The sequence below is a fragment of the Panthera pardus genome, unplaced genomic scaffold, assembly GCF_024362965.1.
Source record: "Panthera pardus isolate Hobbes unplaced genomic scaffold, ASM2436296v1 HiC_scaffold_22, whole genome shotgun sequence".
In the NCBI taxonomy this organism is placed as follows: domain Eukaryota; kingdom Metazoa; phylum Chordata; class Mammalia; order Carnivora; family Felidae; genus Panthera; species Panthera pardus.
In genome coordinates, this window is record NW_026526788.1 from 60,617,299 (window position 1) to 60,635,444 (window position 18,146).

The following is an 18,146-nucleotide window of genomic DNA, read 5'->3' on the forward strand; positions in this document are numbered from 1 at the left end:
GGTTTTCTGTTAAACCTGATACTAAGTTGCCTTGGTGGAGTTGGGTGTTCAGGTGGCTCAGCTATATTTATAATGTTTGATTCCTTAAAATGCCTAGTAGGTACACAGATGGATGTTTTGTTTTCTTTTAGACTGTCACTTAGGCCTGAAATATTTTTTTTTTTTTTACACCATTCTTGTCTGAATATCTTGATTATTGGAGGGGTGGGAAAAAATGGATCATTAGTCTGTAGTAGACAGATGTATAATGATGTATGGATGTTCAGTCAGTATTACTCAAGGATTAGGCCCCTACTGTGTGCCAGACAGTGTTCTAGGCATGGAGGCTATGGTGTCCCTAAGATAATGTCCCTGCACTTGTGCGTTCTGTATCTAGGTGGGGAACAGACTAAGCGAATACACGTGAAATAAAATATCCTGATAAGTGTTGCATACAGCACAGAAAATGTGCATATGGACCATGGTACAGAGGAACTATTTTGGATAGGATGGGGCAGGACAGGTAACATTTGAGCAGAGACCTGAAAGAAATAGGGGAGTAAGTAACCTGAAGATCTAGGGTAGAATGGTCCACAAGTAGAAACAGGGATCCTTAGACAGGAATATATTTGCAAACTTAAGGACCAGCCTTTCTAGAGAAAAGGAAGCCAGGCGAGGGATGGTGGGGGTTAAAGTCCCAAAGATCAGGGGTTTGTAAGGCCTTGCAGATTGTGGTAAGGGGTTTGTTTTTAACTCTAGGTATGATAGGGGAGTGTTTTGGAGGGTTTCAAGCAGAGAAGTGACAGAATCTTAGTGACCTTTCTGAAAGATTACTTTGGTCATTCTGCAAGGGATTGATCATAGAAAGCAGGTGTAAGGCAGGAAGGCCAGTTAACCATTGTAGCAGTTCAGGTGAGCGAGAATGGTGACTGGCACCAAGGAGGTAGACGTGGTGAGAAGAGGTCAAATTCGGGATATTTTTCAGAGGAGTGGAAGTGAAAAGTTGAGGAGGAGGCCTAGGCTTTTGGTTTGAACAATTGGATGAATGTTGATACATCTCTTACCCCCCAATAAAGGAGGAACATAATTTGAGAATTTAATATAAAGCTTGATACACTTGGTATGTAGCCTGGGGAGGGATGTTAAGTAGGCAGTTGGATATGTAAATCTAGAATGCAGAGGAGTGACTGGGATGGGCATAAATAGGGGTCATCAGTGTATAGATGATATTTAAAACTTGGAGACTAAATGGGATCAGTACTCAAAACAAGTTAGTGACCAGGGAGAGGGGAGGAGTTCCAAGAATGAAGGTCCAGAGCTCTCTGACTTCAAGAGGTCACTGAAATGAGAGCAATTTGCAAAGGAGATTGAGGTAGTGTGGCCATTAAGGAGAAGAGCCAGGGAATTGTGGCAGAAGCCAAGTGAAGAGATTGTTTCAAGAAAGAAGTTATCAAAATAAGATGAGGGCTAAGAATCGATCATTGGGTTTAGCCAAATGAGAGGTCATGGGAGGTCTTCATAAGTGGTTTCATTGGACAAGACTGATATGGAGCATGTTGAGGAAGAAATGGAGACCGTGGATGGAAACCATTCTTTCAGGGGTTTTTGCTACGAAGAGAAGTAAAGAAATGGAGTGATCACAGAAAAGAGAGAGGGGATCTGGAGAAGTATTTTGGTTTTAAAGGTGGGAAGTATTTCAGGCTTTTAATGTGGTAATGGGAGTTGTCCACTAGAGGAGGAGAACACAGTGGCGGAGGGGACAGCCTCACCACAGCCTCACCTTTGTGGGCCCCCTCTAAACTGTGTGGAGCTGGCAGTCAGGGAAGGGTAGTTTTACCAGAAGGAATTATCCAACATTACATGAAAGATGAAACATTGGGAAGAACATGAAATATCTAACAGATAAATAACAATTATGTGTAATAGATACGTAACAATTAGGGCTACACAACATAGAACTACTATTTAGCCACTAAAAATCATTATGTTTGTGTATCAATATGTGGACATTTTTTGAGTTTAATTCCAGTATAGTTAACAGACAGTGTAATTTCAGGTATACAGTATAGTGATTCAGCACTTCCATACATCACCCACTGCTCATCACAGCAAGTACACTCCTTAATTCCCATCACCTGTTTCCCCATCCCTCCCCCCCCCCACACACACGCACCTCCCCTCTGGTAACCATCAGTTTGTTCTCTCTAGTTAAGAGTCTATGGGGCGCCCGGGAGGCTCACTCAGTTAAGTGTCTGACTCTTGCTTTGGACTCGGGTCATGATCTTAGGGTTGTGAGATTGAGCTGAGCATTGAGCCTGCTTGGGATTCTCTGTCTCCTTTCTCTCTGACCTTCCCCTGCTCATGCATGTGCACGGTCTCAAAAAACAAAACAAAACAAAACAAAAAACTGTTTCTTGGTTTGTCTCTTTCCCCCGCCCCCCCCCCTTGCTTGTTTCTTAAAGTCCACATGTGAGTGAAATCACAGGGTATGAGATCACGACCTGAGCTGACATTAAGAGTCGGATGCTTAACCGAGTGAGCCACCGAGGTACCCCTAAAATGGGTCTATATTTTGGCTTTTTAATCCATTTTATTTCAAGTTTTCGGTTTATTTTTGCTTTTATTTCCCCATTATTGGATAAATCCAGTATTTCCTTGGTTTGAAAGTTGTACATTCTACTTTTATTCTTTTGATAGCTGTCCTTAACTCCTAATTTGATTAATACACATACTTGTGTTTGTTTTTCCTATTGAAAACCTTTTTCCTATTTTAAACCATTAAATGTATGTATTGCCCCCAACATACTTCAGAAAAGACAGGTATCTTAGATGTATCTAAGATGTTTCCCCTTTCTTTCTACAACCCTCTCCCCACTGTGCCCCATCACCCAATAAAAGTGCTTTGATTTCTAAGTAATTTTAGTTCTAGAATTGCTATGGATTTACTTTTTTTGTTTTGTACCTTACACAGTGGTAAACTGGTATTCCAGAATAGGTATTTCTTCTTTTTAGAATACTTCTAAGAAAGTCTTTGTGTGATAAATCTTCTGAGGCCTTGTATGCTTGAAACAGATTTATTTTACCCTTGTATTTAAATGGTAATTTAAGTATAAATTTTCAGTTTCGACGTTCTTCCCCCTCACACCAGCCCCCACCCTCATACCTTTGAAAATACCCCTCAGTTTCTTAGAACCAGCGTTGCTTTTGAGCAATCTGGAGTCGGTCTGATTCTTGGTTCGCCTTTATACATGATTGACTTTTTCTCTATATATAAACTCTTGGAGTTTTTCTTTCTTTTTTGTTACTTTTCATCTCATTACACTGTAACTAGTTGTAAAACCCACCTTCCGCCCGCCCCTGCTTTTCTGTTTCCTTTTTGAATCCTTTCAATCCAAAGCCCTGCATCTCTTTCTAAATCTGGGAGTTCTCAATTATTAGGTCGTTAGATATATCTCTCTTCATGTCCCCCACACCCGGGCCTCCTATTACACAGAGATGGTAATGCTTCCCCTTCAGTCCTCTACCGGTTAATGTTTCTTGAGTGCTCCCTCTTTTTTTTCCCTTTGTGGTGTCTTCTAGGAGAGTTTCTTAACCGAGTCTTGTGCTGTGTAGCCTAGCTGTTGGGTTCTTGAATCTCAGCTCTTAGAATTCACATGCTGTTAACTCTCCTTGGCTCTTACTGTCATACTACTTGTTCGTGCTACGTGTTTCCAGGTACGGAGTCCATCTTTGAAGCTCTTTACTAATCTACTCTTTTCCATACTGATCCATCAACTTGAGTTTGGGCTGATATGGATGGTTTGATTTTGTTTTTCTCTATAGCAGTTGTGCCCCCGGGGCAGATTCATCTATTTGCCTAGGAGTTCTTTTTTTTCTGGGGCATTAGCCATCTGCTCTGTTGACACATCCCTGGACATCCCTGGCTTGTTGCCTCTGAGAAGTTTCTCTGACAATAGCCGTCACCCCACCTTGGCTGTGAAGGTGCGTAGGGAGTGGAAGGTGCACTTGGGGCTTTGCAGTTTTTTGTACCTATTATTTACTGCTCCCCAGCCCGGCCCACTCGAGCGTACCACTGTAGTACTGAGCAGTGGTGAGCAGTGAGCAGTGGGGGCAATCTAGAGAAAGCAACACCCCTAAAGAAACTGCTCCCCTACCCGGGCTTCTCCATGGCACCTGCTCTGGGCAAGCAAGGGCCTCTCCTCCCAGCTGAAATCTGGCAGCCCTCTGTTGCCTAATGTTTTCTCACTGCTTCTATGTTTCGATAACCTGTCTCTGGAATCTCTACAATTGAGTTGGAAGCTCATCCTAGTTTGCCATCTTGTGGAAACTGTGTATAACACTTGAAAACATTAAAGGGAGGTTAAAAAGATAAGGATGGAAGTATATACATATTCCAGGGCTCTTTTTTTAAGTGTGTTTACTTGGGGAGAGAGTGAGAGCAGGGAAAGCAAGCATGTGAGAGGGGTTGGGGCGGGGGGGGGGGGGGGAGAATCTCAAGCAGGCTCCACGCCCAGCACAGAGCCTGACGCAGGGCTTGGACCCACCAACTGTGAGATCATGACCTGAGCCAAAGTCAGACGCTTAACCGACTGAGCCACCCAGGCGCCCCTCCAGGTCTCTGTTTTAATGATTACCTCTTCCACAACAACAAGTAATTTGGTTTTTTAGGTAAGATGATACATTTCACTTTAGTATTCTCATTTGAGTACTTATTTTTTGTTACAGTTTTTTTTAATGTTTATTTTGAGAGAGAGAGAGCAGGGGAGGAGCAGAGAGGGGTCCAGAGGATCCAAAGTGGGCTCTGTACTGACAGCAGAGAGCCCGATGCACAGCTCGAACTCACGAACTGTGTGATCCTAACCTGAGCTGAAGTCAGCTGCTTAACCAACTGAGCCACCCAGGTGCCCTTGAATGCTTATTTTGAGCATTGGATTCTATTTAAACCAATCAAATATTTAATATGTATCTTCTATGTCTTGGGAACTGTTTTTCAGCTGTGAGAACACAGCAATAAACAAAGTGGACAAGAGTTCCTGCCTTTATGGAACTTATAGAAGACAATAAACAAGATAAAAATATAAAATAAAAACTATTTCTTAGTGAGTTGAATTTAACATGGGTTGTGGGCTAGCCAAGTAAATGAGGGGGAGTGAGAGGGACCTGGGAGTTTAGGGTCTAATTAAAATGACTGACAATAGAATGAACTAAAGCTAGATCGGGTGGGGAAAGTGGGCATGAGGGTGGTAGGCACAAGGGATTAGAAGTGAGGCAAAGGATTTTTGGAATTGGGGATGCTAACAGCAATGATCTAAAAAGATAGGAGGTGGTGGTTGGACAGTAGATGTTTGGAATTGAGATAATGGCAGGGTTGTAGTAATTGTGAATGTTAGAGTTCAAGGGAGTAGCCGTGGAAGAAAGTGACTATAAGAACAGTGTACAATAAGAATGTTGGAAGAGAGACTTCCATTTGTGCCTGTGAAATTGAGTAGTGGGGATGAGATATACCCTCCATCCCTAAACAAGCAGAAATCTGTAGCAGGTATATTGAAGTAACCATTTTCAGATGTTGGACAATGGGCAATGAAGGAAAATGATCCCTGAGAGAAGGTGAGCCCTGTGATTGCCCCGGCTTATTACCTGGAGGTCCTAGTACAAGGAGGGGCAACCTAAACAGAGCCTGGCAGTCTCCTTGAGTTGGAGACAGAGTTGAGAGTTTAGGGAGATCAAAGAGATAGGAATTTATAGAATATTGGAGAAGAGAGAGAGCTCCAGAGATCTGCCAGTGTTTCTTCCGAGTCTTCGGTAGAGTATGAGATGTATCTGTGTGAGGAAGCCACTCAGGGCTGGTGAAAAATGAGGGATGGCCTTGGAGTCCTGGGCTTCCTGTGGTGACTGGCATAAAGGACATGATGGAATTAGTCCTGCTGGTTTCCAGGCAGACAGTGGTGGAGAAGCTGTGAATATTGTGTGCAGAAAGGGCACAGGGGCAAAAAGGGGCAGAAAGAGGGAGCATCTTGCCAAAACACTCAGAGTTCTGGAGTTCCCACTTGACCTTGATGATGGAGGAGGTCTGCAGGGGGATTGTCCCACTGTAAGGGTTACCGTTCTCCCTTAACTCCTGCTAAGGGAGGCGTGGAGTCCTGTGAGGGGTTGGACTTAACAGCGTTGAACCTCCAAGAATCATGTTAATGTTCTCCTTTTCCTAGACACTTTTTTTCCCCAGAAGAATACACCCCTAATTGATGGCTTCAAAACAGGATTCATTTAACAAAATGTGTTTTCCAGCAAATTTACAGAAGACATCGGTTCCTTTAAGAATCACTTCCATTGTTTATATGTACATATGTGTTAGTGTGTGTGTGTGTGTGTGTATAACACATCCATATTCTAGTAGTAATTTCAACCTAAAGATCATTGCCTAAGGTAAATTCCCAGTAAAGGAGACTTTCCGAGGCCCAATTAGAACTTCTCGAGGTTGGAATGATCCATTCATCTCTGTGTTCCTTGGCCCACATTATATGGGCATTCGGTAAAGATTTGTTGAGTAAATGTATTTCAAGTGAAATGTGGCATTGTGGGTGATTGAAGCCTTCTTGTGAGTTTTGTCGTGGGTACTGAGGCCGCCAAGCTTGTGACTTCTGCACATACGGGCTTGTGAGACCGAGCTAGGTTGCCAGCCAGGCGGGCGGGCTGAGTTGGAACCTTTCTTACTGGGTTTGTGGGAGGGGCTGGGAAATTTTTCTGTGAGGAGTGACAGGGAAGAATGCCTGACTGTGCACATGTCCAGGTAGTGGCTTAAAGTAAGAAAAGCAGAGTACTTTCTGAGACTCGTGTCCTAAAATTGAGACCTTTTAATTTTATTTATATTTTGAATAAGTAATATGTTCACATTCTTAAAAACTTAAAAGGCTCAAAACTGAAGTGGTCCCCTCCCACCCCTGTCTGCAAGTTGCCTAGCCATTCAGTTCCCCCTTCCTAGAGGCAATCATGGTGTGACTTCTTTTTTTTTTTTTTCTTCTTACAGTTTATTATGTATTTTGGGAGAGCGAGAAAGAGAGGCCAGGGAGGGAGAGAGAAGGGAGGGGGGAGAGAGAGAGAGAGAGAAAGAGAGAGAGAGAAAGAGAGAAAGAGAATATCCCAAGCAGGCTCCACACTGTCAATGCAGAGCCCGATGTGGGGCTCGAACTCACAAACTGGGAGATCATGACATGAGCTGAAACCAAAAGTTGGACACTTTAACCCACTGAGCCACCCAGGCGCCCCCATGGTATGATTTCTTAAAAGAGGAGATGACCTTTTAGATGATGGATCAGGTTAGGAAATAATGACAGGAGGTTCTTAGTAAGTCACTATTGTATGCCAAGCATTGTGCTGAATATTTTATATAGAATTTGCTTCATCTTCATACCAGTCCTTTGAGGAAGGTGCTGTCGTACTTTGTCTTCTGTGCTCAAACCTCTTCCTGCCCCATCCTTGTCAGCCGATTTAAACTTTGCTTCTTTGTTTTTTGCAGACCATCTTTTTCTCTCCCGTTACAGCTGAAACGTCCCTCTGTTATGATCTGGATCCAGTGATGTGTTGGAACTGGCTCCTATCAGCTTGAAAGACTGATTGTATTCTCTTTCCAACTCTGTGTTCAGTTCATTCTGGTAGTAACTTGGACTGAGTCGTAGTAGGAATATTTACACCATGGTAACTGGCAAATGCTACAAATCAGAGCTGTTTTTTCCAGAGAACTAGTTGTTAAACATTTATCAACACACCACCGGATCCCCTCCCCCTCTTAACTCTGTTGTTTAATGAGCCAACTAAAGGTAACTGAAGGATGGAATCTTTAAAAACCACATAGACGTACCTTAAATACACGATTTCAAAAACACTTGCAGTCATGTGACAAACTGTTTAAAACTTTCGATTATGAAGATGTTCAAAAATGCAAAATAGTCAAAAAGCTAGTATAATGAATATTCATATACCTAATTCCTAGATTTGATAGTTCTTAATGTTTTTTTTTTTTCCTGAACCATTTCAAGGTAAATTGCAGACATCACAGCACTTCCCTCTGAAACGTTCAGCGTACTTGTCCTGCATGATCCTAATTCCATCATCACTAAGAAGTTTGTAGTTCTCCAAAGTCATTTTTCTATCTAGTCCATATTCGTAGTTTTCCAATGGTCAGTTTTCAAAAAACTGACAACTTACAGTTTTTTCTGACAAGGATTCAATCAAGATTTGTGTATTGGATTTGGTGGTTCTTTTTTCTCTTCTAAGCTAGAAAAACCCTCTCCCTCTGACTAGTTTTCTCATGATATTGACTGTTTGCCTTTTTGTGTGAGTTACAAATATACACAAAAGTAGAGAAAATAGGCAATGAACCACAGCATAGCCAACACCAGTTTGGTAACTGTCAAGATTTTGCCACATAAGCTTCATTAATCTTTTTCCTTTGCTATAGTATTTTAAAAACAAATTCAAGACATCCTGTTGTTTGACCCCCTGGTAACTCTAAAAGAGATGTTTTCCTACGTCACCAAATTGTTTATTCAAATAACACCAAACAAAATGAATGACGACATTGACTTTTGGAAGAAAGCAGTCTAGTTTCTTGGTCGTGTCCTACATTTTGGGTTTCTATGATTGTTTCCTCATGAGAGCATTTCATCTGTCTATCCTGTATTTCCTCTACACCGGAAATGGGATTCGAATTTTTGATTAAGTACTTTTGGCAGGAATACTTCATAGAGGATGAAATGTACTTCAGAGCGTATCACATCAGGTAGCACATGAAGTCTGATTTTCCACTATTAATGATGTTAAATTTGATCACTGCCCGTGGTCTCCATTGTAAACCTAGGTTCTCCCCTTTGGGATTAGCAGTAATCCTCAGAGCAGTGCTTTGGCACCACATGAATCTTCTGTTCTCCATCAACCTTTCCCTTAATGGTTTGAGCAGCCATTACTGTTCTTTGCCTGAGTTAATTTATTGCAGCAGGCATTGGAAAATAGTATTGCTGTTTTTCTGATACAGATCCAGGGCATTTTCTTTTGAGCGTGGGTTCACTGATTGGTGTTTCCTGTGATAACGTATGAAGCTCGTCTATAATTTATCTTCCCTAACTTCTTTAAATCTTCTCTAAACTTCAGTTTTCTTTTTTTCAGTAGACAAACGGTAAAAAGCATTTTTGCAGCCATCCTAGTGCAGAATCTTCGTAGAGTATTCCTCATGTTCACAGTTGATCATAGTTGCCATAGAAACAACAACTCTTTATTGTCATCAGTTTCTATAATTTTTAAGTTACATAGGTGTGGCATCAAGTACAGATATCATAAATAGGTTTGGGAACAAAAATACCCAATTCTTAGTAGACCTTCTTCTTAATCTATGGGAGCAAAGGAGGTAGAGTACTCGATGGTAACCTATGAGCCCAAAGCATTCAGTGTGCTGGAGTCCTCGGTCCGTGTGTTTCACAGGGAGAATGGAGTGTGTCCATTCATCAGCAAGTTGTTACACAGAGGTCAGCTTAAGGGAGAGTCTACCATATTGGAATTGTACTTGCCTTGTCTTCCCCACCTGACTTCCGGTTCCTTGACCGTAACGTCTTATTTATATGTGTTTTTTTGTTTTAATCCCTAGTGTTCAGTACGGTGCCTAGCATATAATGAGTGCTCAGTAAAAATATTTGATGAACGAATCCATGACCTGCACCAGAGGGGACCGCAAGTGAATTCAGATCTTAAACATCGTAATCTTGGCATTATCTTTGCAAATGTCAGGGTTGGTGTGGTCGTTGCATATAACTTGGTCTTTCGTTGGTGTTTCCGCTTCTCATTCCCTCAGTCTCTGAGCCTTTCTCTGCTCTGTGCCAGCTTCTTTGACTTTATTGTGTATTGCAAGCCACCTGTGTTTATTATCATTCCAGTTTCCTGACAAAGATGCAAAAAGTGCGCGACGGTCTTGCTGCAGTGGTCCTATGCACAAAGCGAGAGGAGACTCCGAGTAAAATACAAAGTAGTTCCTTAGTTCTCTAACCTAGAGTTTAACCAATCCCAGGAACTGAAGTCTTCTGTTTCTTCACAGAGGAAATATGACAAAGGCAGTGGCTGTACAAGCTTCCTTCATGGGCCGCCCTCCCCACTGCCTCATCCAGTAAGCGGGAGCAACTACTTCTAGAGGTGAGAGGGGAGGGAGGACAACCTCCGTAACCCATGTGATCCACCTAGCTGCACAATCTCGGTTTCGAGAAACAGAGTGAACAATGGGTAGAGTCACTACATTGAAGAACTTTAAGACAAAACAAACCTGCGTAGGATTGAATGCTCAGGTAATATAAGTTACTTTCTTTGATAGAAGCCTATAACCTGTATTTTAAAAGCCACTTGTAGCTGAGTAATCCCAGTGATCCCCGGGTCCTGTTTCTACATATATTAAAAGGTATTAAACATGTACATTTGAGATAATTTTTAACTTTCAGAACCAGGAGAAAATTCATTAGTAACACAGTCATCATCATTTTTTGAGTACTTACTATGTGCCAGGTATGGTGTTAAATTCTAAATTTTTACCATTCAATTTTCGTAGGAAACTTAAGATTTATCTCTATCTTACAGGGGATTAGTTACACCAGAACCAAAGGATCCAAACCCAGATCTAGTTGTAATTTTAAGCCCCTTAAACACTGACCATATTCTCTGGGGTCCCCTCGTGCATACTTGAACTATGAAACCTGTGACTCTTACTGTGAGGATCAGTGACCAAGGGTGACCTAGATATTCTGAATGTTATGTTAGGAACCAAGGTGATGTTCTTACTAGGTGGTTGTAGCATCTTCTCCCAGAAAGCTTAAGGCATGTATGTTAACATTTTTATCGAGGGGCAGATCCCTTAGAAGGATGTTCTCTTTTTAAAGATCTTTACATGAAAAATTGAATGTTGAGATCTTTTGAACATTCATTCAGTAAGCTAAATGCATATATTTTTTTTTTAACCTGATGAGCTATCCTATTTGAATGAGTCTTGGTTTCCAGGCTGAATTCATGTTGTATGTTTAAGAAGACAATGAAAATTCTTTGAAGATATTCTCAGACTCAACAGGAAGGAGAATAGGGTTTGATTACTACTTGCTTTTCAAGCTGGCTTCATCTGGGGATAAACTGTGTTGTAACTTTTCTAGGACTTGGTGCCAATAGGAGTTAAAATAATAAAATCAGTTCAATTAAATTAAATGGGAAATGAGAGTCTTTTATGTACAAGGCCTTAGATTAGGTAACAACAATTGGTCACTCTTCTGGGAAATGGTTGCTAAAATTACAGTCGACCAGCAGTCACTGGCCTCATTTACTTCATTGTGCCCTAGGAAGAAAAACAATCTATGACAAGAGCTTGCAAAGGCAATACCATTTTTTCCTGGTCTTCATCTGCTTTCCCACTTTCTTATGATTAATTTGAGCTATTTTTTTTTTAACATTTATTGAAAGTATTGTATACCAGACACTGTGCTTAGCTAGTTTCTGAGGCTTTCGATATAAAAGAGAACTCTTGCCTTCAAGAGTCTCACGGTGTCACAGAGGAGAATTATGAGACAGGATAATCGATGCGTTGATGGAGCTAGCGAAGGCTCTATGGAAACAGATACAGGACAACCAAACCCAGCTGGCATAGGCAAGGCTAGGAAGACTTCCAGGATGAGAAGATACTTGAATTGTGTCTCAGAGGAAGAGTAATAGGCAAGGAGCCAAGGGAAGAAAAAGGTGTTCTTGGCAGAGGAAACTGTGAAACTGCACATCTGGTTTGGAACATGGCAGATGCTGTGCTGTGGTGAGGAATGAGAAAAGATGTAGGAGATGGGGCTGGAGAAAGGGCTGGGAATCCTGTCACGAAGGGTGTTGCAGGCCATTCTGAAGCATTTAAACTGTCTTAAATGTAATGGGCAGCCGCTTAAGAATCGTAAGCAGGAAAATAACCTGTTGAGATTTGCTTTTTACGATGAGCTGTTGGAAGGTTGTTGCAGTTCAGAAGAGAAATAGTGAGGGCCTGTAATTAGTGAGGTGGTGATGGGGTTGGAGATTATTGGAGAGATTCAATAGATATTTAGGAGACAGTCTTAAATTTAGAATTTAGCACAGTGTTTGGCAACCAATCTGTCCTAGCAGGGTAGACCTAGAGGAAAAGGAGGAATCTAAGATGACTGCCTCGATTTCACATTTGATAGATACTGGTGCCATCAGTCGGCAAGAGGAATGGAAGTGGAGGAACAGATTGGATGTTTTGGATGTGTTGAACTTGAGATGCTCGTAGGACAAGTGAAGAGAATGAAGTAGGCTGTTGGGACCTCTTTTAAAGTTTTCATTTATTTATTTATTTTTTTGAGAGAGAGACAGACAACACGAGTGGGGGAGGGGCAGAGAGAGAGAGGGAGAGAGAGAATCCCAAGCAGGCTCCGTGCTGCCAGCCATGGAGCCCCACACGGGGCTCAAACTCACAATCCACAAGATCATGACCTGAGCCGAAACCAGGAGTCAGACCCTTAGCCAACTGAGCCACCCAGGCACCCCCAGTTGGGATATTTTTTATATCTGAAGTTGAGGAGAGAAGACTGGACTGGAGGGTGGTGGTGGTATATAGATTTGAGAGTTTTCAGTCTGTGCGTTATCTACTTTGGTTACCATTACCTGATTACCACGTAGTAGAAAGCAGACTTACCATAAAGCTAATGAAGTTTAGGGTTAAGTGCTTTTCACATGCATAGGTGCCGCAAAGGGCTCTAGCAAATGTGTTTACATGATCATATGTTTTAGTAAAATTTGCAAAGTCCAGATGTTTTAACTACAATTGGTCAGGATTGTTCTCTTGCCTCTTTGATTTACCCTCTCTCACGCTCTTGTCTGGTGATGTCAGAGTGGTCCCAGGCATTTTTTGGAGTCCAGCTGTGGGGAAGTTGAGCTGGGCATACATCTGGTTAGGGTCTGCAGTCCCTTCTATGTGTTAAGTTACTGCTAGCCAACCCAGTGTAGAAAAGGCAGGGAGAAATACTCCTGCCCGTTGTGACCCAAACGTGCAGGCCCAGCATTCGTCGTGTCGGGACACAAATGTGTCCCAACACACCTGGCACCAGACTCGTGGAAATAAAAGACAATGAGATGTATGAAGCCAGAAACTGGTTGGTAGAAAAACTTTCCCACTCATCTGATGATGTTTTAGCCAGAACTTTGGCCTCATACAAAGGCTTGAGTACAGGGAAGGTTATTTGGAATGGGATCCCAGGGAACAGGTGTTCAGGACAAAGGAAGTGAAATGGGAAGGAGGGAAAGAAATTCAAGGATATGATAGTGTTTTGGCTGTGGCTACAGGCAACAGGTGTCGCCTACCTAGGACATTTTGAAAAGCCATATGAAATGCTCCTAGAACTGTGCTCTGGGACAAGAGGAGGAAGTTTCCTCCCAGGGGCATGGGTTCTTCGCTGTTCCGGATTGCACGCGCCTAACTGCAGAGATTTCGGAAGTCCCCTGGCAGAAGCCAGCAGCACTTTGAGCCGCATCATGAGTCCTGTCACAACGTGGTATCTGCTTACGCTGATGGCACGAGCAGAAAGCCAGTCCACATCTGTGTGGAGCTGGGTGGCGAGGAAGGAGTAAGCAGTAGAGCCCAGAGGATTGTCAGGTGATGTTTAAGAGGATTCTGTTGACAGAGGATTCTGTGCTCATTCATTCCTAGTCAAACATCCTCTCATTAGGATTATATACAATAATGTACTATATGCAGGTATAAATCTTTTTTTCCTTTTTTGAGGAATAGGACAAGATTTTGCCTCCCTTTGTACAAAAAAATAGATTTTGTCAGAATTATTATCTGTAAGACACAAACTTGTAATGTTACTACATATTTCAGTGAACATGGTTATCTATTTTTTTGCCAGAATTTTTCTATATGTATACAGTTTATGCAAATGGGATTATACTGTGGACAACATTCCAGGCTTTTTTCCCTTAATGTATTTTGGATAACTTTTCATAATAATTTATGTAGACCTACTTTGTGTTTTTTTTTTTTTTAATAGCTTCATCGTGTTCCATTGTATGGATGTACTAGAATTTCTTTAACCAGGCTTCTATTGGTGAAATTTGGGTGGTGATTTTTTTTTCCTCATTGAAAACAATCTCTATCTCCAGCATAGTTTTCAGAGACACTGGGGGAGAGACAGATAATGGAGAAGGTGTGAAGAAGCAATTGTGAAAGAATTTATAATAGAAAATGTTTCTTGTTAAAGTCATCTGATTACATCTTTTTTTCTTCTCTCAAATGACAACGACGTGCTGGAGTTTGCCACGGATAGGAAATGAAGACTAAAATGCTAGGACTTGTTTTCTGCCAGGACAATAAGGAAAACGTCAGGATATTTTTGCCTGCCTAATTTTTTTCAAGTTTGTTATTTGTATAAAAGTTGCATGCAGGATTAATACATTGGATAAGAAATTGAACCACATGATGTCGTTTTCCCTCAACTTTAGGACTCAGTGACTTTTGATGATCTTGTAGCTTTTTCCCTCCTATCACATGGTGATTAACTACATAATATGTAATTATTAGCTTATATTAATTGTGCAGTACAATAGCAGTTTTACTTCCTCACTCCAACTTGAGGTCCTCAGGAAGAACTTTGTGAGAAGGAGACTTGAGTAAGAAAGGAGATAGGTCTAACAAAATCAGCCCTTAGCTTGCCCTTTAAGCATGCTTAAAAAAAAAAAAGAAAAAGAAAAAAAAAATGGATGCCTACTCATCCCTTTCCTTAAAATGCCTGCTCCTAGGGGTTCCTGGGTAGCTCAATCGTTGAAGCATCCGACTTTGGCTCAGGTCATGATCTCGTGGTTCGGGGTTTCGAGCCCCACATCGGGCTCTGTGCTGACAGCTAAAGATACTGGGGCCTGCTTCAGATTGTGTGTCTCCCTCTCTCTCTGTCCCTCCCCCACTCACACTCTATCCCTCTCTCTGTTTCAAAAGTAAAGGTTAAAAAAAAATTTTTTTTTTAAATAATACAATAAAATGCCTGCCCCTAAAGCAAATGTATGGTGCGGTTTGATCTGCAGTGTTTTTGGCGCTTGTCTAGACTTAGATAATTTTTGTTCACTACGAGTATCACAAGAGGATCATATTTTTATGTATGGCTTGGTATTGTTACTGATCTTGTCTAGTTGTGTGTAGAAATCATCCAGGAAATCCAGTTGAATTGGCATCAAGAGTTTTGGACTACAAAACAGAGTTCTAAATGATTATTGGTCCAAAAAGGTAAGACGCAAGGAAGGAGCAGAAGAGAAAACCATAAAATTAAAACCCTGATATTTGGCCTTAGCAGCAGGAATATCTTTGTCCTTTTGAAATCTCCTGTTGGTTTTGATGGACTATTCTGAATCTGTTGGACTGTTCTCTCACTAGTATAGTCAGTCCTCATCAGCCAAAGGCCACAAGTCAGAAATAGGCTCATTAGTTCTAAAATAAACACCACAGTTGTATAGAAGAACTACCTGTCTCTTGGGAAAGATGAGAAGGTTCCCATCATCTCCGCCTGAAAGCCATCTTTTGTCTTAGCCATGTTTTCCACTGCTGATCATTTACTAGGAAAACATTCCAGTGAGAGTACAGTGAGTGTTACCACCAAAAAAGATGAAATGGAGATGCCCGGCATGCCTCACTATTTATAAGAAAATATTTCCTCAAAAGATGGGAAAATCCAAGTCTTTAAATACTCTGGGAGAGAGGAATAATGGAAAAAACTCTTCAGTTTCTATTCTGTTGGTTCACGAGAGTTTCTCACAAATCATTTGGATGGGCCGTTAAGCAAGTCACAGAATGGCTGGAATCTTCTATTAATTGCCTTACTTTGGGTTTCTGGCTAAAGCATCTGGCAGCAAAACTGAAGACCAGCAAAAGAGCGAGAACCAAGTGGGAGGTGGTATGGGAATACAAGCCCATCCATTGTTCTCGGCCTGGAATCCTAACTTAGGTGGGAGGACCAGATGGCTGTCTTTAATAGGAGAGTCCATTTGGATGGGTTGAAAGAAATGATTTGGCTCCTTGTAGATACAACTACAGTTTAGTCTAGGTTAATTTTTTGTTGTTGTTCCAAAAGGTTACTTGACTTGCTGTTTCTGTCAGGAAGTTCACTGAGCATGCCTCACTGGCACGGCATACATATTAGTTTGTCTTCGTAGACAATCGTCCATTGTCTCAGGTTTGGGAAAAGAAAACTTCATCTAATCCGAATTTTGTTTTGGTATCTGCTTTCTAAATCCCTTTGCGGTGTGGATCCTGAGTCTGTGCAACAAGCAGAACAAGTAGAGGACAGATACACACTCAAAATATTCGTTAAGGGATTTGTTAGAAGGAACAGGCTTCTGTAATTGTGGAGGCTAAGAGAGTCCACAGTCAGTAGGGAAGGTCACACCCAGGCATGGTTTGCAGCTGTTGTCAACAGGTAGCACTTCTTCTCGCCCTCAGAAAGTCTTCACCCCTCCCCCTTTAAGGCCTTCTAGCGAATCAAGTCAAGCCCACCCAGGATAATCGCTCTGAAAGTTAACCCACTGGGGCCTTTAATGATAGCTGCAAAATCCCTTCTCAGCAGCACCTAGGTTAGTGTTTAATTGAATTACTGGGGACTGTTACACTCCAAGTTGACACATCAAAAATCTATCCCGTTGAGAGAAACCAACGGGGAGCTGCCTGGAAAAGGATACTGCTGTAGAGGTGGCTCTACAGACACTGATTAAATCCAGGCTGGTGTCCCTGCTGCTCTTGGAAAACGATCCTATCTGAGCCTTCATAGTTCATAACTGCCTCCTTTTGTGCCTCAACCAGGAAAGCCTCGCTTAGCTAATCTTGTCGGGATTAGGGCCCCCTCCAGCTCTTAAATTTCCAAAAGTTGTGTGTAAAACAAGCTTTTGTTGGCTGAAAAATGTTTTCTTATTAATTACTCACTTTGTGAGTTGATATTTGTGTAAACTTCTAAAACTAAAGCTTAAGTATCACTGCCAGTAGAAAACTAAGCACTTCTTGCACCAGAGAAGCTATTAAAATGCTCTCTTTAGGGGAGTGCGAGGGAAAGTCTGTGTGGTTGGAAAGGGGCAACATGAGACATCCTTGTGAGGATGGAAATGTTCTGTACTATGACTCGGTCAGTGTCGATATCCTGGTTGTGATGTGTTCTAGTTTTGCAAGACGTTACCATTGGCGAAAGCTGGGTGAAAATACACGGGATCTTTCTGTTCTTATAACTTCACATGAATATACGATCTCACAATAAAATTCTAATGTAACAATGATCCATCTTATGAAACAAATAACCCTTTTCTAATAGGAAGGATCATTTTCTAATCTTTTTTAAAAAATAGTTTCCTTAAGGAGGTAGACACCTAAATATACTTAATCCTGTCTGGGAATAAAACATATACTCAACATAGGTTTGATGAGTGGTACAACATACGCCTCATGGGAAAATGGTAGGTGACAGTTGAGTGTAGTGTTGAATATAAAAACGTTTTTTGGGGGCACCCCAGTGGCTCAGTCAGGTAAGCATCTGACTCTTGATTTTGTCTCAGGTCATGATCTCATGGTTTGTGAGCTCAAGCCCCACGTCGGGCTCTGCACTGACAGTGTGGCACCTGCTTGGGATTCTGTCTCTCCTTCTCTCTCTGCCCCTCCCATGTGTGTTCTTTCTCTCAAAAGAAATAAGTAAACTTTAAAAAAAATTGCCAAATATCAAGGTTAAATTCTTAGATGAAACATCATTGGGCATATTGTAAAAAAATGCAATCTCTCCAGTGATGATGAGAAGATATGTTTACAACTTCAAAACGACTGCCTGGGTGGCTCAGCAAGTTAGGTATCCTACTCTTGGTCTTGGCCAGGTCAAGATCTCATAGTCTGTGGGTTAGAGCCCGGTGTTGGACTCCGTGCTGCCGGTGCAGAGCCTGCTCGGGATTTCTCTCTCTATCAAAATAAACTTAAATGCCAGACAAAATCTGAGTCCAGAAGATACCTCTAAAAATGTGCAGGTGGTAGTTTGAGAATGAATGGAACACCATTTTTTTAACCCAGAAAGTCGTATGTATAGATTGAACATAGAAAATCTGTTCAAAGGACCTAAATTCGTGGATTTACTCATTCAGTGAATATTTGT

The 18,146-nt window shown here is 41.6% G+C and overlaps 1 protein-coding gene across 5 annotated transcripts in view; it reads left to right on the plus strand.

The window, feature by feature from the left end:
• CNNM2 (cyclin and CBS domain divalent metal cation transport mediator 2) overlaps window positions 1-18,146 on the plus strand; it is a 147,804-nt gene that overhangs the window by 87,247 nt on the left and 42,411 nt on the right. Inside the window, exon 2 of one of the 5 annotated variants that reach the window (XR_002082621.2) lies at window positions 10,058-10,152. The exons of the other annotated variants lie outside the window; for them this stretch is intronic. The gene's annotated coding sequence lies outside the window, so the exon portion shown is untranslated. The remainder of the gene's footprint in view (window positions 1-10,057; window positions 10,153-18,146) is intronic. 5 annotated transcript variants of the gene reach the window in all.